This window comes from Diabrotica virgifera, chromosome 3 (genome assembly GCF_917563875.1).
Source record: "Diabrotica virgifera virgifera chromosome 3, PGI_DIABVI_V3a".
Taxonomy (NCBI): Eukaryota; Metazoa; Arthropoda; class Insecta; order Coleoptera; family Chrysomelidae; genus Diabrotica; species Diabrotica virgifera.
In genome coordinates, this window is record NC_065445.1 from 1,077,905 (window position 1) to 1,098,382 (window position 20,478).

A 20,478-nucleotide genomic window follows, 5' to 3' on the forward strand; every position below is an offset into this window, starting at 1 on the left:
TGGATTTTCGGTGATTTTTAATGTTCTCTAGTGGTTGTTTCTGTTTTGATCTGTTGTTTGTTGCTGTTTCATAATAATTGAGTGTAGTTTTCATACTTAAAAATAGGTTCATGATTGTTCATTACATTTATACTAAGTACCTACTGTATTGTAAGTACATATTTGTAGATTATAATGACTTCGATAAATTATAAAAAGTGAACATTGTTAGATTTCATGAAAGAAAGAAAGATGAACCAATCAATTCAATATATTATTTGCAGTTCTTCTTGGCTCTATATTTCTCGATTTCTGCCTTATCTCCAACTAAGGCGAGCTCTTCCTCTTTTTTCCTTGTACCATGAGGTTGCCAGGTTCAGATTTGTTTTAGAAGTCGATATTCGGGCATTCTTTGGGCATGTCCATACCATTTTAATTGTTGTGCACCAATATTTTCATTTCTATTATTCTAATCTAAACTTTCCTCCAATCTCGATTTATCTGCTGAAAGTCTCCAGAAATCCATTTCCGTTGCCTCAAGTTTTCCCATGTATCCTTCCTTTATTTGCCATTCTACTTTTAATAATTATTGTGTTATATCCTACGTTTGTTACTGTTTGTTATTGATTATATTTGATATTGCTTTTCTTTCTTGGTTGTTTCTTCCATCTTATCGTCCACATTCCTTTCTCTTTTGATGATTATACTCAGGTACTTATACCTATGTGTCGCAATGTCTGATAATTTTTCCATCTTTCAGTACAAAGTCCTGCTAAATTTGGCCTTATAAAATGGATATGCTAACTAACAAAAGCTGAATAGGACATAATACAGAACTCATAGTTTGGTTAGGTAAATGGTATATCATCTTTTTATTGTTTACTATATTATTTTTCTCTTCTTATTTTATTTCTTGACCTCATTTTAAAATAAAAAAGTTTCCCCTATATTTTTTCCTAGACGTTTTATATTTGAATACGCTCGTACGCTACTGGTTATTACTATTCCTTTTCAGTTGGATGTCAAAGATAGTTTTGTGCTTCTAAAATACACCTAAATAGACAGGAAATGCTACAGAAGACTAACATTTGTATGACTTTAGGGAGAATAATTGATTTATTAAGAGACAAATATGTTGTATTTTGTACCCAGTCGACTTTCTTCTTTTCTTGACGTCGGAAATAGGGGAAATGCAGTTTTTATATTCTCAAAGTGTCGTTAAGTTTATATAATATACGAGCAATATTTTTACTTATCGATCACTTTGGTAGGGGTAGGGGTCAGCGGATTTTTACCAAATTTTAGTATATTATTTTGCCTTAAAAAAAGTAGCCTATAATATAACTATTTTTTTAAGGCCCCTAGGTCCTGAGATATGCCCTAAAAGGGTCAAAAATAGCCCTTTTACCCTATATTTGAAGAGCTATATCTCTGAGCCCAGTTGAACGGTTTTAGCGCACAAGATCTAATTTTTTCTGGCTATAATAAAAACTTTTTGAAACTCTCACCTTACATCGTAACCGTTCCATACACATCCGTATCAACCTGACTATTTTTTTTTTTTGGAAAGCCAAGCTCCTGCATCGCTGTCCACAGTCTAGCTCTGCAACTCTATCAAATGCTTGTTTAAAATCCATGAACATCTGATGAAGCTCACGATCAAACACCCAGCATTTTTCCATTATCTGTCTTATTGTGAATATCTGGTCAATAGTAGAGCGGTCTATATCCGCATTGATAATTCCCAACGATTTCTTCTGTATATGTTTTGGTTCGTTCTAGCAGGATGTTTGCAAGGGTTTTGTAGGTGGTGTTTAGGAGTGTTTTCCCGGTATTTAGTACATTGCTTTTTGATTCCTTTTTTGTGGATTGGTATAATAACCTCTTATTTCCATTCATCTGGCATTGTTTCATTTCAAAACATTTCCAAATGTTTTGAATTAAATTAGCTTGTATAGAACTGTACAGCGCTTCTCCTCTATGTTTTAAGCACTCTGCGGATATACCATCGATCTCCATGTTTTAAGCACTCTGCGGGTATACCATCGCTACTTGGTGCCTTATTATTTTTTAAGTTTTTGAAGTTATACTTCTTTACGCTCGACATGAGGGTGAATTTTTATATGTTAAAATCTACGATCACGGCGCATGCGCATTATAACTTTGTTCTGATTGAATGTTCAAATGACATGTCAAAAATTATTCAATATGTCGGCTGTGGCAAAGCTGTGGTTTGATTATATATGGTTGTTGCGTTTTGAAATTTGTGTGAAAAGAAACAACAAACAAAAGTTAGTTAATAGTTATACTGCCATTTTAAATAGTTTTCATATATATTTTTGGACTTTTGGACTATTTTGGACAAGGACTCATTCTAATTTGGTTAGTAGTTTTTATTATAATCAAATTGTAATTATACATTTGGATTAGGTCGGAATAAATTTATTTTCTCAAGAATGGGGATTTTAGAGAGAAATCCGAAATTAGGTCCGATTTTTATTTTTAAATTATGATTTTTTGGCGTAGATTTATTTATCTAGTAGGTATGTAATGCTTTGATTTACATGCTTAATTTGATTATCAACAAAAGTTCTACCACTTTTCATCTAATATATTGTTTTCTTACTGTTTTGTTATATTTTAATAATTTCTTCCACAAAAATCAAACTACATAATTCAGAATAACTGTCAAACAGTAAAACGTTCAGTTGACCTATTTTTCCGCATGACAAATAATGAGTAATTGGATGAGTGAGTCTAGGCTTCGATTACGAATCAAAGCGTAACCAAATTCGCGGGTTCGAATCCCGATGCAAGTTTTTATTTTTTTTATTTTTTTATGCATTTTATGATTGTAAGTATATTTATTATATAATTTTTTTTTCAGAAAATGCGTATTTAAAATTTTTGCCAACAATTATTATCGTTCAGAAATCATTTTTTCTTTGTGGCATTTTTCAATGTGTTTGTGTGCTTTTTATTCTTTTATTTTTTTTTGGTATTGTCTTAATAACAATTTTTGGAAAGTAGTAAGTATTAAAATTAGTTTAATATTTAAATAAAATATAAATAAACTGTTTAAAGTACATTATATCAATTTCGTTAAAATCACATAATATGTAATAGAAGTATAACTTCTTACGTGCGTACAAAGTACACACACACATTCTTTTTTTTTAATTGATTGTCTTACTTCTTCGTATGTCGGGTAGTGGTCTTCTGTGTAGTGGTCTATTTCAGCTGTATGTACTTCAGAAGTACTGCGGCACTTCTTGTTTGGTGTATTTCTGCTAGATTGGTAGTTTAATTGTTGATAGAAGTATTCCTTCCAGGTTTTTAGGATGTCTTTGTCATCAGTGATAATGTGCCCGCTGTCGTTTCGAAAGAAGTTTCCTGTTCTTGCTTGGTACCCGGTCTTGATCTCTGAGATTCCTTTGAAGAACTGTCTTGCTTGTTTGATCTTTCCTTTTTCTTCTATATCTCCTAATTATTATTTGTTCCTGATACTCCCTCCTCTTCCTTTTCATTAGTTTTCTTATTGTCTCTGTTCTTCTCTGTTTATACGTTTCATTGTTGTTGTGCGAGGGGTTTTGTAGCATATTCCTTCTAGCCATATACAGGGTGTCCAGAAACTCTACCGACAAACGAAGACAGGAGATTCCTCAGATAATTTAAAAAAAATTTAACCCAATTCACCTTGTCCGAAAATGCTTCTTAAGGGAGCTAGAGCTCTTTGAAGATGGCGTCATGAAATTAGTTTTTCTTAAATACCTCCAGAACGCTTCTATTTAGAAAATCGGAAATTGGTGTGCATATTTACTTTTCAGAGATGAATCGATTTCATCTATTGCAAATTTCTAGTACCGGTCATAGGCGTCCGTTTTGGGTAGAGCGACGGGTATTTTATCGCATAACTTTTTTGCCCTTAACTTTTTTGCATTTTTGACACCGGATTATTAAATTGCGAGGTATTCTAGTACTACAAGCTACTCTTGCTTTAAGTCGGTAGGACACGCCGTTTTCTAGAAAAATCGATTTGAAAGTTTTTCGTTTTTGGAATTTGAAAAAAAATTGAAAGAACTTTTCAACAAAAAACGAAGTATTTTACCAACATAAAGTAAGAGTAACTTTTAGTACTCGAATACCTCATAATTTAATAATCTAGTGTCAACAATGCTCAAAAATTCAAGACAAAAAAGTTATGCTATAAAATAACTGTTGACCTACCCAAAAGGGACGCCTATGACCAGTACAAGAAATTCGCAATTAATGAAATCGATTTATCTCTGGAATATAAATAAATGTACCAGTTTTCGTCTTTCTAAACAGTTTTTTTTTGAAATTTTTTTTTATTCAAAAAGCGAAAAATTTTCAAATCGATTTTTCTAGAAAACGGTGTGTCCTACCGATTTAAAACAAGAGTACCTTTTAGTACTAGAATACTTCACAATTTAATAATACAGTATCATAAATGCATAAAAGTTAAAGATAAAAAAGTTATGCGATAAAATAACCGTTGCTCTACCCGAAACGGACGCCTATGATCGGTACTAGAAATTTGCAATGGGTGGATTAGATTTATATCTTGAAGATAAATACGCGTACCAATTTTTGTTTTTCTAAATAGAAGCGTTCTGGAGGTATTTAAGAAAAACTAATTACAAGACGCCATCTTCAAAGAGCTCTAGCTCCCTTAGGAAGCATTTTCGGACTAAGTGAATTGGGTTAAATTTTCTTAAAATTATCTGAAGAATCTCCTGTCTTCGTTTGTCGGTAGAGTTTCTGGACACCCTGTAAATTTCTGTTATTAATTTCAGGCAGTCATCATCGAACTATTTTTTGTTATTTTATTTTTGTGTCCTAGTATTAAAATTTCATCTGATACGCTTGTCAGAGCTAATTTTATATTTTTCCAAGCTGAGTCAATGTTGTTATAGTCCTTTAGAGCTATATTTGTGAAATATGCAATATTTAAAAATATAATTTTGGTAAAATTTTACGGAAACCTTCTAAATTGGTCTAAGAATAATTTCATTTATTAACAGTTGTGTAGACACTGTCGAAACGGCCATTTATAATTATCTTTATTACAACTAGGTAGTCATATCATCTAGGGAGTCCATTATTCTTATAATACCTGTCATTAAATAATTATTTTGTAATTTTCAAAAACTGAGCAAATTAGGGTCAATAAATTTCCTAACAGACATTAACAGAAGAGAACAAATCTCCGTTTCTGGTGCCGACTTCTTCTTCTGTGGTCACTTTTTCCTTTTCTTACCCGTCTCAATGTTGTGGTTTACGGGCAGTTGTTTATTTTAGACAATAATATCCAATTTGATGGTTTTTATCGATTACCTTAATTATACTTTACTAGTTTTATCGAAATCTAATAGGAACTAGTTTCGTATGCACACAAACGGTTTATAGCCCAGTATATGAACGGAAAATCCGACGATACTGTGTAATTTTCAGGGTCACCTCCAAATTGCATGAAAATGTTGATTTAGTTTCTACTTACCCTCCACTTCAAAGTTGAATTTGTGCCGTTGGTTGCTTTTACTTGGGGGATGACATTTACCCATTCTCGGGAGGTGAAAAAACGCGCGTTTAAAATAAGTCCGAAAGTGGATAAACTGACTAATTCTAAGCAACTTTTATTCTATAGAGTTTTCATGTAAATCGATACTTTTCGAGTTATTTGCGATTGAAAATGTTTATGTGACAAAAGAAACATATTTTCAAGAGGTTTTTCGCAAATCACTCAAAAAGTAAATATGTTATTGAAAAAAATATTCTTAGCAAACATGTAGCTTATAACAAAACTAAAAAATAAAAAGAATGTGTGTGTACTTTCTACGCACGTAAGAAGTTATACTTCTATTATATGATTATATGATTATAAACGAAATTAATATACTTTTTATTTATATTTTATTTAATTATAAAACTAATTTATACTTACTACTTCTCAAACATTTTTATTAAAACAGTGCCAAAAATTAAAATAATAAAATAATACAACACACACAACCACATTAAAAATGCCACAAATGATTTCTGAACATTAATTGTCGGAAATTTTTTTAACTAAATACGTATTTTCTGAAAATAAAATTATATAATAAATATACTTACAATCATAAAATGTATAAAAAAAATAAAAGTTTCTATTGGGATTTGAACCAACTTACCAGCGCGGCTGGTATTGGCGTTGTATTGGGGTTCACTCGCATTAAACGCTTCGCCACGGAGACAGTGTGTCATTATGTGCGAAGATCGACTAACTAAACGGATTAAATTTTTGACATTTTCGAATTATGTAAATCAAATTATTTTGATTTTGAATTGAAATGATTTAGAATTGAAAAAATACAACAAAACATAGAGTAAGAAAACAATATATTAGGTGAATATTGATAGAAATTTTGATGGTAATCAAATTATGTAAATAAAAGTATTACATACTATGTATTTTGGTAGGTTCAAATGATAGTTCAAATGATATTACATACTATGTATTTTGGTAGGTACCTATGATACATTTACAATTATTACGTACCTGTTGCTTTAAAAACTATTTAAAAATCACTACAATTATAAACTTTTTTGTTTTGCCATATTGGATAATTTTTGTCATGTCATTTGAACATCCAATCAGAACAAAGTTGTAATGCGACCGCGCCGGGATCAAAGGTTTTAATCCTATTAAAATTCACCCTCATATCGCGCGTAAAGAAGTATAACTTCAAAAATGGTGTATTAAGGAACTCTATAAATCCAGAAAAGGCAAAGTTGTAGCTCATGAAAAATACGTTATTATTCGTCAAATTCCAAATACATGAAATCACCAAAAAACTAAGGAATTTTCAGGAAAAACTGATGAATATTTTTTAAAGTATTTACAAAAAGTTTTTTTGTTTTTTCTAAAACTTTCTAGCATTAAAACTACACTAGTTATATGCAAAACAAAGTTGGCCCTTTTTTTTGGTAAAAAAATCGTGAAAATATACCCCTATTGACCGGTTCGACAGCCTTATTTTGAAAAAATTTAGTTTTATAGTAAAAACTTTTTGGAAAACTACTTTTTTTTCAAAATAACTTAAAAAGTATTATTGAGTCGAAAAATCTCAATATAAAAAAGGTAGGTTTTGCTTTTATAAATATGCTAGTTTCATTTTGTTTTTCTGTAAGACAAAAATTGCTTAAGATATGGCTGTTCAAAGTTTGCATACGTCACGATTAGTGACTCGTTCAAGCTCTTTCAACTATAACCCTTTCAAAAATAAGCATTTTAAACCGGTGAAACTTACAGGTCATACAAAAAATATATAAGTAAATAAATTGTTTGTAAAGCGGATAACAATTAATTTCATTTGGGGTGCTAAACAGGGGGAGATACAAAAAAAGGGGCCATGTTTATTTTAAGTATCTGTCGCTTAGTTTTAATGCTACAAACTTTTAATAAAAATAAAATTTAAACACTTTAAACATATTTTAATGGGTTTTTCCCGAAAGATGCTTCATTTTTTGGTTACTTCACGTTAGAATATTTGATTTGCAATTTGATGAGCTACAACTTTGCTTTTGCTGGTTCTATGGACTTTTTTTGTGTGTGAATTTGATGGCCTTGGCCGAGCTAATTAGCCAGACATTTTGTTATTTTAAAACAAACAAATTTGTTTTTTCAATCAGATAAATTTTTTCTGTATTTCTAACTATAAATACATAACAAACTAACATATTACAATTATTATCAGTAGTAATTGCACAAGAGCTCTGAAATTATTGAATTTTTCCCGAGTGACACTTTGACAGTTTTAATTTTACGAACCGAAGGCGAGTGAAATTATGTCAAAGTGTCACGAGAGCAAAAATTCTATATTAATTTCAGAGGTCGAGTGCAATTTGTTGCGATTATTTCATGAATAAAACTGTTCAAAACCAAAATTTTATTGTAATTTATACATGTAAGTACCATTAAACACACAGTTTTTATAAATATTTGACGATTGAAAGTCATCACTTTTATAATTTTTAAAACATTAATTGTCACTAATGTCACTGAATGTATTTTTTATCAAAAATTATCGATTTAATTCAGATTTCTGTAGCTTTCTATTGGTCAGAATCTCCTATGAATGAAATAATCTAAATAATACACTATTTTGGTTGTAAATATTTTTTGTACATATTTATCTTTAATTTGTTTTTCTTTATTATTTTTTTATCATTATTTTTTATTAATTGTTTTTCTTTTACTACGCTAAGACATACACCTGATCCAACATCTCGGAGGTTTACGTCATCTTCTTAGTTTTTTTCTTTTTTTGCTTTTTTGCTTTTTTTTGCTTTTTTTCTCTTTTTTTTTTGCTTTTTCTTTTCTCTTTTTTTCTTGTTCTTTTCTTTTTTCAATTAAAATATACAATAGTTACTTAAATCTACAGGACTAAAAAAAATAACAACAAAACAAACATGTTTTAACAAACATGCCTGCTTTGTTTTAACAAAATTACTTAAATACAGGGTAAATTTTATTTCTACAATCTATATTTATAGTTTTTGATATGTTCGTAAATTGTTTTTAATGTATTAATATCTTCAGAAACTATCAGATTATTCAGATAGACGGGAAGTGAAATTTTTAATATATTAAGATTATATATTAATAGTTTTATAGACTTCACGAATACAAAACTTTATTAGTTTTTTTATAAGCTACATTTTTGCTACCTTTTGATATATTTTTTCGATAAAATATTTACTTTTTGAGTTGTTTGCGAAAAACCGCCTGAAAACGTGTTTTTTTGTCGAAAAATAAGGAAACAACTAGAAAAGTATTGATTTATATAAAAAACTCTATACAGAGAGAGTCTGTAAAGTGGAATAAATTCAATATCTCAAATACTAATTGTTTTTTTGGAAAATGCTCAGACCCGTCGATTAGTATTTCAAATTGTCCTTTTTGACATTCAATAAAAATGTATACAGGGTGTCCCAATTTAGAGATATGACGTCATCGTCGATTTTCTTAAATGGCAACACTGTCATTTTGATAGCTAATTTGATAGGGTTTGTAAAGTTATACATAACTGCAAAATATCAAATTTTTATTCTCTACCATTTACAAGATAATAGAAAATAACAAAGTTATATCTGTAATTTGGAATATATTCAATAATTAAAATACTAACTGTTTTTTTGAAAAATGCTCAGACCCGTCGATTAGTATATCAAATTGTCATTTTTGACATATAATAATAATGTATACAGGGTGTCCCAATTTAGAGATATGACGTCATCGTTGATTTTCTTAAATAGCAACACTATCATTTTGATAGCTATTTTGATAGCGTGTGTAAAGTTATACAAATCTGAAAAATTTCAAAATTTTATTCCCTACCATTTACAAGATAATAAAAAATAACAAAGTTATGAAGAACAAGAAGTAATCAAATAATAATTTAATTTATTTATTTCAATTAAACAAATGCTCATAACGTTGCCCATTGACAATTTGACAATAATTGAGGGCAACATTATGAGTTTTTGCTTAATTTATTGAAATAATTAAATTCAATTATTAGTTGATTACTTCTTTTTCATAACTTTGTTATTTTTTATTATCATCTAAATGGTAGAGAATACAAATTTGAAATTTTGCAGTTGTGTATAACTTTACACACCCTATCAAAATAGCTATCAAAATGACAGTGTTGCCATTTAAGAAAATCAACGATGACGTCATATCTCTAAATTGGGACATCCTGTATACATTATTATTATATGTCAAAAAGGACAATTTGATATACTAATCGACGGGTCTGAGCATTTTTCAAAAAAACAGTTAGTATTTTAATTATTGAATATATTCCAAATTACAGATATAACTTTGTTATTTTCTATTATCTTGTAAATGGTAGAGAATAAAAATTTGATATTTTGCAGTTATGTATAACTTTACAAACCCTATCAAATTAGCTATCAAAATGACAGTGTTGCCATTTAAGAAAATCGACGATGACGTCATATCTCTAAATTGGGACACCCTGTATACATTATTATTGAATGTCAAAAAGGACAATTTGAAATACTAATCGACGGGTCTGAGCATTTTCCAAAAAAACTATTAGTATTTGAGATATTGAATTTATTCCACTTTACAGACTCTCTCTGTATAGAACGAAAGTTGCTTAAAATTAGTCAGTTTATCCATTTCCCGATTTATTTTAAACGCGTGTTTTTTACGCGTGAAACTTAAATCCAAATTTTCATGTAATTCGGAGTTGGCCCTGAAAATTACACGGTATCGCCGTATTTTCAGTTCATTTACTAGGCTATTAGTCTAACGGGAATTAAATGGATAAAGTACATTAACTATGAAAAAGTAAATAGTTTCGCTGAGTTTACAACATTTACTAGAACAATACTTTATTTCTGAAAATAGTCATGCCCTAATTATATGGTATTGTGGTAGTAGCGTTATTTTCATTCATTATAAAAGCGTTTGTCTTAAAATTATTTTAAAATTATTTTTTTGAGAAAAATAAGTGATGGATTTTATCGTTACATGATGTAAGTTAATTTTTTATCTAACAATAAAATACAAGTAATGTATTTTACTATGTACACTGTGGGCCGAAATAAAGGAGTACATTTTTTAGTTGAAAATAATTTTTTTTGTTTTTTGGGCGATTTAATTTCTTTTTGTAGGGCTAATAGCCTAACATGTCCTCAACATGACTGAAAATTTGGAAGCAAAAATAACGTACAGGGTCGGACTTATAAAAAAATTTATGTAACGGTGCATTTGAGCTCGTTGCAAATGAAAACTGTCTTAACTAAAATTGGACTGATATGCTCTTTTGGTAGGTTAACTATCCAGAACACATCAACCAAAACGAAATTTTTAAAAATTATCGGATTCGCAAAATATCATTTTTTTATTTAAATAATGTTTAGAACACGCCTTCGCCATATAATTTTAAAAAATCCCGAATTTGCAAAATATCATTTTTTACTTAAATTAGGAAATCTTATTCAAGTACTTTTCTCTTGACCCTCTTGACACTAAATTACATCTTTTCCATCGTTTTTGCCTCATATTAGCAGTAATTTTTGTTAAATATCTTAAGAATTTCTCAAACGCAAACATATGTCAATTTTACTTAGTAAGCCATGACTTCTTAGGATGCCATGAAATTTGTTTGACATTTATAGTTAAATAAGTAAATTGACCATAATGCCACTTTTCAGCAAAGAGGACAGAATATTAATTAAATATTACCGTGAACAATATAATTACGGTGCAAGAAAAATTGTAAATACATTTCCTGAGAAAAATTTGCATATTGGAACGATAGGAAAGTTCTTAAGACATCTAAAGGAAACCCATGGGTCTATTGAACATAAATGTGGAAGAGGAAGGAAGCGAAACTCAAGAACTGAAGAGTAAGGGTTGTTAGTAAGTAATTGCTAGAGTAAGGGTTGTTTTAGGAAATTTGCAATCTGGCCAATCTGTTGGAACAAAGAAAATCGCAATAGACAATAGGATTTTCCGCTTAAAGAAGATTGCCATTTTAAAGTATTTAAAAAAGTTTACTGTCAAGGAATTACTGCCAATGTAAGAGAAAAACGACTGGAAAGATGTAATTTGCGACTCTCCGCAAAGAAGATTCCGCTCTGTGAAGACATTAGAAAAATATGATTTTCAGATGAAAACAAGTTTTACTTATATTGATGCCGGGGTACGAACAAATCTTGCAGCACATATTACCTGAAATTGAATAAGTATGTTATGATTGTACTTTCCAGCTGGATGGTGCTCCTTCACATCCTACCCACAACACAAGGAACTTATTGTGTGAAAATTGCCCGGACTATATTGAGCCAGATTTGTGGCCACTTAACAGCCCAGAATTAAATACAGTTGACAATTTGTTTAGGAAATTTTCGAACAAAATTTATATGACGGACAAGAATTTGAAACCATCGAAAAACTCTAAGAAAGAATGCAGTTTGCCCGGACTATATTGAGCCAGATTTGTGGCCACCTAACAGCCCAGAATTAAATCCAGTTGACAATTCGTTTGGGAAATTTTCGAACAAAATTTATCTGACGGACAAGAATTTGAAACCATCGAACAACTCTAAGAAAGAATGCAGTTTGCCCGGACTATATTGAGCCAGATTTGTGGCCACCTAACAGCCCAGAATTAATTCCAGTTGACAATTCGTTTGGGAAATTTTCGAACAAAATTTATATGACGGACAAGAATTTGAAACAATCGAACAACTCTAAGAAAGAATGCAGTTTGCCCGGACTATATTGAGCCAGATTTGGGGCCACCTAACAGCCCAGAATTAAATCCAGTTGACAATTCGTTTGGGAAATTTTCGAACAAAATTTATATGACGGACAAGAATTTTAAACCATCGAACAACTCTAAGAAAGAATGCAGTTTGCCCGGACTATATTGAGCCAGATTTGTGGCCACCTAACAGCCCAGAATTAAATCCTGTTGACAATTTGTTTGGGAAATTTTCGAACAAAATTTATATGACGGACAAGAATTTGAAACCATCGAACAACTTTAAGAAATAATGCAGTTTGCCCGGACTATATTGAGCCTGATTTGTGGCCACCTAACAGCCCAGAATTAAATCCAGTTGACAATTCGTTTGGGAAATTTTCGAACAAAATTTATATGACGGACAAGAATTTGAAACCATCGAACAGCTCCAAGAAAGAATGCAGTTTTCCCGGACTATATTGAGCCAGATTTGTGGCCACCTAACATCCCAGAATTAAATCCAGTTGACAATTTGTTTGGGAAATTTTCGAACAAAATTTATATGATGGACAAGAATTTGAAACCATCGAACAACTCTAAGAAAGAATGCAGTTTGCCCGGACTATATTGAGCCAGATTTGTGGCCACCTAACAGCCCAGAATTAAATCCAGTTGACAATTTGTTTGGGAAATTTTCGAACAAAATTTATATGACGGACAAGAATTTGAAACCATCGAACAACTTTAAGAAAGAATGCAGTTTGCCCGGACTATATTGAGCCTGATTTGTGGCCACCTAACAGCCCAGAATTAAATCCAGTTGACAATTCGTTTGGGAAATTTTTGAACAAAATTTTTATGACGGACAAGAATTTGAAACCACCGAACAACTCTAAGAAAGAATGCAGTTTGCCCGGACTAATTGAGCCAGATTTGTGGACACCTAACAGCCCAGAATTAAATCCAGTTGACAATTCGTTTGGGAAATTTTCGAACAAAATTTATATGACGGACAAGAATTTGAAACCATCGAACAACTCTAAAAAAGAATGCAGTTTGCCCGGACTATATTGAGCCAGATTTGTGGCCACCTAACAGCCCAGAATTAAATCCAGTTGACGATTCGTTTGGGAAATTTTCGAACAAAATTTATATGACGGACAAGAATTTGAAACCATCGAACAGCTCCAAGAAAGAATGCAGTTTTCCCGGACTATATTGAGCCAGATTTGTGGCCACCTAACATCCCAGAATTAAATCCAGTTGACAATTTGTTTGGGAAATTTTCGAACAAAATTTATATGATGGACAAGAATTTGAAACCATCGAACAACTTTAAGAAAGCATGCAGTTTGCCCGGACTATATTGAGCCAGATTTGTGGCCACCTAACAGCCCAGAATTAAATCCAGTTGACAATTCGTTTGGGAAATTTTCGAACAAAATTTGTATGACGGACAAGAATTTGAAACCATCGAACAACTCTAAGAAAGAATGCAGTTTGACCGGACCATATTGAGCCAGATTTGTGGCCACCTAACAGCCCAGAATTAAATCCAGTTGACAATTCGTTTGGGAAATTTTCGAACAAAATTTGTATGACGGACAAGAATTTGAAACCATCGAGCAACTCTAAGAAAGAATGCAGTTTGCCCGGACTATATTGAGCCAGATATGTGGCCACCTAACAGCCCAGAATTAAATCCAGTTGACAATTCGTTTGGGAAATTTTCGAACAAAATTTATATGACGGACAAGAATTTGAGACCAACGAACTCTAAGAAATAATGCAGTTTGCCCGGACTATATTGAGCCAGATTTGTGGCCACCTAACAGCCCAGAATTAAATCCAGTTGACAATTCGTTTGGGAAATTTTCGAACAAAATTTATATGACGGAGAAGAATTTGAGACCAACGAACTCTAAGAAATAATGCAGTTTGCCCGGACTACATTGAGACAGATTTGCGGCAACCTAACAGCCCAGAATTAAATCCAGTTGACAATTCGTTTGGGAAATTTTCGAACAAAATTTATATGACGGACAAGAATTTGAGACCAACGAACTCTAAGAAATAATGCAGTTTGCCCGGACTATATTGAGCCAGATTTGTGGCCACCTAACAGCCCAGAATTAAATCCAGTTGACAATTCGTTTGGGAAATTTTCGAACAAAATTTATATGATGGACAAGAATTTGAAACCATCGAACAACTTTAAGAAAGCATGCAGTTTGCCCGGACTATATTGAGCCAGATTTGTGGCCACCTAACAGCCCAGAATTAAATCCAGTTGACAATTCGTTTGGGAAATTTTCGAACAAAATTTGTATGACGGACAAGAATTTGAAACCATCGAGCAACTCTAAGAAAGAATGCAGTTTGCCCGGACTATATTGAGCCAGATATGTGGCCACCTAACAGCCCAGAATTAAATCCAGTTGACAATTCGTTTGGGAAATTTTCGAACAAAATTTGTATGACGGACAAGAATTTGAAACCATCGAGCAACTCTAAGAAAGAATGCAGTTTGCCCGGACTATATTGAGCCAGATATGTGGCCACCTAACAGCCCAGAATTAAATCCAGTTGACAATTCGTTTGGGAAATTTTCGAACAAAATTTATATGACGGACAAGAATTTGAGACCAACGAACTCTAAGAAATAATGCAGTTTGCCCGGACTATATTGAGCCAGATTTGTGGCCACCTAACAGCCCAGAATTAAATCCAGTTGACAATTCGTTTGGGAAATTTTCGAACAAAATTTATATGACGGACAAGAATTTGAAACCATCGAACAACTCTAAGAAAGAATGCAGTTTGCCAGGACTATATCGAGCCAGATTTGTGGCACCCTAACTGCCCAGAATTAAATCCAGTTGACAACTCGTTTGGGAAATTTTCGAACAAAATTTATATGACGGACAAGAATTTGAAACCAACGAACAACTCTAAGAAAGAATGCAGTTTGCCCGGACTATATCGAGCCAGATTTGTGGCAACCTAACTGCCCAGAATTAAATCCAGTTGACAACTCGTTTAGGAAATTTTCGAACAAAATTTATATGACGGACAAGAATTTGAACCCAACGAACAACTCTAAGAAAGAATGCAGTTTGCCCGGACTATATTGAGCCAGATTTGTGGCCACCTAACAGCCGAGAATTAAATCCAGTTGACAATTCGTTTGGGAAATTTTCGAACAAAATTTATATGACGGACAAGAATTTGAGACCAACGAACTCTAAGAAATAATGCAGTTTGCCCGGACTATATTGAGCCAGATTTGTGGCCACCTAACAGCCCAGAATTAAATCCAGTTGACAATTCGTTTGGGAAATTTTCGAACATAATTTATATGACGGAGAAGAATTTGAGACCAACGAACTCTAAGAAATAATGCAGTTTGCCCGGACTATATTGAGACAGATTTGCGGCCACCTAACAGCCCAGAATTAAATCCAGTTGACAATTCGTTTGGGAAATTTTCGAACAAAATTTATATGACGGAGAAGAATTTGAGACCAACGAACTCTAAGAAATAATGCAGTTTGCCCGGACTATATTGAGCCAGATTTGTGGCCACCTAACAGCCCTGAATTAAATCCAGTTGATAATTCGTTTGGGAAATTTTCGAACAAAATTTGTATGACGGACAAGAATTTGAAACCATCGAACAACTCTAAGAAAGAATGCAGTTTGACCGGACTATATTGAGCCAGATTTGTGGCCACCTAACATCCCAGAATTAAATCCAGTTGACAGTTCGTTTGGGAAATTTTCGAACAAAATTTATATGACGGACAAGAATTTGAGACCAACGAACTCTAAGAAATAATGCAGTTTGCCCGGACTATATTGAGCCAGATTTGTGGCCACCTAACAGCCCAGAATTAAATCCAGTTGACAATTCGTTTGGGAAATTTTCGAACAAAATTTATATGACGGAGAAGAATTTGAGACCAACGAACTCTAAGAAATAATGCAGTTTGCCCGGACTATATTGAGACAGATTTGCGGCCACCTAACAGCCCAGAATTAAATCCAGTTGACAATTCGTTTGGGAAAGTTTCGAACAAAATTTATATGACGGACAAGAATTTGAAACCAACGAAATCTAAGAAATAATGCAGTTTGCCCGGACTCTATTGAGCCAGATTTGTGGCCACCTAACAGCCCAGAATTAAATCCAGTTGACAATTCGTTTGGGAAATTTTCGAACAAAATTTGTATGACGGACAAGAATTTGAAACCATCGAACAACTCTAAGAAAGAATGCAGTTTGCCCGGACTATATTGAGCCAGATATGTGGCCACCTAACAGCCCAGAATTAAATCCAGTTGACAATTCGTTTGGGAAATTTTCGAACAAAATTTATATGACGGACAAGAATTTGAAACCAACGAAATCTAAGAAATTGACTGTATTGAGCCAGATTTCAATCAGTTTGCCCGGACTATATTGAGCCAGATTTGTGGCCACCTAACATCCCAGAATTAAATCCAGTTGACAATTTGTTTTTGAAATTTTCGAACAAAATTTGTATGACGGACAAGAATTTGAAACCATCGAACAACTCTAAGAAAGAATGCAGTTTGCCCGGACTATATTGAGCCAGATATGTGGCCACCTAACAGCCCAGAATTAAATCCAGTTGACAATTCGTTTGGGAAATTTTCGAACAAAATTTATATGACGGACAAGAATTTGAGACCAACGAACTCTAAGAAATAATGCAGTTTGCCCGGACTATATTGAGCCAGATTTGTGGCCACCTAACAGCCCAGAATTAAATCCAGTTGACAATTCGTTTGGGAAATTTTCGAACAAAATTTATATGACGGAGAAGAATTTGAGACCAACGAACTCTAAGAAATAATGCAGTTTGCCCGGACTACATTGAGACAGATTTGCGGCAACCTAACAGCCCAGAATTAAATCCAGTTGACAATTCGTTTGGGAAAGTTTCGAACAAAATTTATATGACGGACAACAATTTGAAACCATCGAAAAACTCTAAGAAAGAATGCAGTTTGGGAAATTTTCGAACAAAATTTATATGACGGACAAGAATTTGAAACAATCGAACAACTCTAAGAAAGAATGCAGTTTGCCAGGACTATATCGAGCCAGATTTGTGGCACCCTAACTGCCCAGAATTAAATCCAGTTGACAACTCGTTTGGGAAATTTTCGAACAAAATTTATATGACGGACAAGAATTTGAAACCAACGAACAACTCTAAGAAAGAATGCAGTTTGCCCGGACTATATCGAGCCAGATTTGTGGCAACCTAACTGCACAGAATTAAATCCAGTTGACAACTCGTTTAGGAAATTTTCGAACAAAATTTATATGACGGACAAGAATTTGAACCCAACGAACAACTCTAAGAAAGAATGCAGTTTGCCCGGACTATATTGAGCCAGATTTGTGGCCACCTAACAGCCCAGAATTAAATCCAGTTGACAATTCGTATGGGAAATTTTCGAACAAAATTTATATGACGGACAAGAATTTGAAACCATCGAACAACTCTAAGAAAGAATGCAGTTTGACCGGACTATATTGAGCCAGATTTGTGGCCACCTAACAGCCCAGAATTAAATCCAGTTGACAATTCGTTTGGGAAATTTTCGAACAAAATTTGTATGACGGACAAGAATTTGAAACCATCGAACAACTCTAAGAAATAATGCAGTTTGCCCGACTATATTGAGACAGATTTGCGGCCACCTAACAGCCCAGAATTAAATCCAGTTGACAATTCGTTTGGGAAATTTTCGAACAAAATTTATATGACGGAGAAGAATTTGAGACCAACGAACTCTAAGAAATAATGCAGTTTGCCCGGACTATATTGAGCCAGATTTGTGGCCACCTAACAGCCCTGAATTAAATCCAGTTGACAATTCGTTTGGGAAATTTTCGAACAAAATTTATATGACGGACAAGAATTTGAAAGCATCGAACAACTCTAAAAAAATAATGCAGTTTGCCCGGACTATATTGAGCCAGATTTGTGGCCACCTAACAGCCCAGAATTAAATCCAGTTGACAATTCGTTTGGGAAATTTTCGAACAAAATTTTTATGACGGACAAGAATTTGAAACCATCGAACAACTCTAAGAAAGAATGCAGTTTGACCGGACTATATTGAGCCAGATTTGTGGCCACCTAACAGCCCAGAATTAAATCCAGTTGACAATTCGTTTGGGAAATTTTCGAACAAAATTTGTATGACGGACAAGAATTTGAAACCATCGAACAACTCTAAGAAAGAATGCAGTTTGCCCGGACTATATTGAGCCAGATATGTGGCCACCTAACAGCCCAGAATTAAATCCAGTTGACAATTCGTTTGGGAAATTTTCGAACAAAATTTATATGACGGACAAGAATTTGAGACCAACGAACTCTAAGAAATAATGCAGTTTGCCCGGACTATATTGAGCCAGATTTGTGGCCACCTAACAGCCCAGAATTAAATCCAGTTGACAATTCGTTTGGGAAATTTTCGAACAAAATTTATATGACGGACAAGAATTTGAGACCAACGAACTCTAAGAAATAATGCAGTTTGCCCGGACTATATTGAGCCAGATTTGTGGCCACCTAACAGCCCAGAATTAAATCCAGTTGACAATTCGTTTGGGAAAGTTTCGAACAAAATTTATATGACGGACAAGAATTTGAAACCAACGAAATCTAAGAAATAGACTATATTGAGCCAGATTTCAATCAGTTTGCCCGGACTATATTGAGCCAGATTTGTAGCCACCTAACAGCCCAGAATTAAATCCAGTTGACAATTCGTTTGGGAAATTTTCGAACAAAATTTATATGACGGACAAGAATTTGAGACCAACGAACTCTAAGAAATAATGCAGTTTGCCCGGACTATATTGAGCCAGATTTGTGGCCACCTAACAGCCCAGAATTAAATCCAGTTGACAATTCGTTTGGGAAATTTTCGAACAAAATTTATATGACGGACAAGAATTTGAAACCATCGAAAAACTCTAAGAAAGAATGCAGTTTGGGAAATTTTCGAACAAAATTTATATGACGGACAAGAATTTGAAACAATCGAACAACTCTAAGAAAGAATGCAGTTTGCCAGGACTATATCGAGCCAGATTTGCGGCAACCTAACAGCCCAGAATTAAATCCAGTTGACAATTCGTTTGGGAAAGTTTCGAACAAAATTTATATGACGGACAAGAATTTGAAACCAACGAAATCTAAGAAATAGACTATATTGAGCCAGATTTCAATCAGTTTGCCCGGACTATATTGAGCCAGATTTGTAGCCACCTAACAGCCCAGAATTAAATCCAGTTGACAATTCGTTTGGGAAATTTTCGAACAAAATTTATAGGACGGACAAGAATTTGAGACCAACGAACTCTAAGAAATAATGCAGTTTGCCCGGACTATATTGAGCCAGATTTGTGGCCACCTAACAGCCCAGAATTAAATCCAGTTGACAATTCGTTTGGGAAATTTTCGAACAAAATTTATATGACGGACAAGAATTTGAAACCATCGAAAAACTCTAAGAAAGAATGCAGTTTGGGAAATTTTCGAACAAAATTTATATGACGGACAAGAATTTGAAACAATCGAACAACTCTAAGAAAGAATGCAGTTTGCCAGGACTATATCGAGCCAGATTTGTGGCACCCTAACTGCCCAGAATTAAATCCAGTTGACAACTCGTTTGGGAAATTTTCGAACAAAATTTATATGACGGACAAGAATTTGAAACCAACGAACAACTCTAAGAAAGAATGCAGTTTGCCCGGACTATATCGAGCCAGATTTGTGGCAACCTAACTGCCCAGAATTAAATCCAGTTGACAACTCGTTTAGGAAATTTTCGAACAAAATTTATATGACGGACAAGAATTTGAACCCAACGAACAACTTTAAGAAAGAATGCAGTTTGCCCGGACTATATTGAGCCAGATTTGTGGCCACCTAACAGCCCAGAATTAAATCCAGTTGACAATTCGTATGGGAAATTTTCGAACAAAATTTATATGACGGACAAGAATTTGAGACCAACGAACTCTAAGAAATAATGCAGTTTGCCCGGACTATATTGAGCCAGATTTGTGGCCACCTAACAGCCCAGAATTAAATCCAGTTGACAATTCGTTTGGGAAATTTTCGAACAAAATTTATATGACGGAGAAGAA

General features: G+C 33.3%; 1 protein-coding gene across 2 annotated transcripts in view; it reads left to right on the forward strand.

Moving 5' to 3' along the window:
• Nucleotides 1–20,478, forward strand: part of LOC114324427 (ephrin type-B receptor 1-B) — a 968,545-nt gene that overhangs the window by 169,113 nt on the left and 778,954 nt on the right. The window lies entirely within an intron of this gene.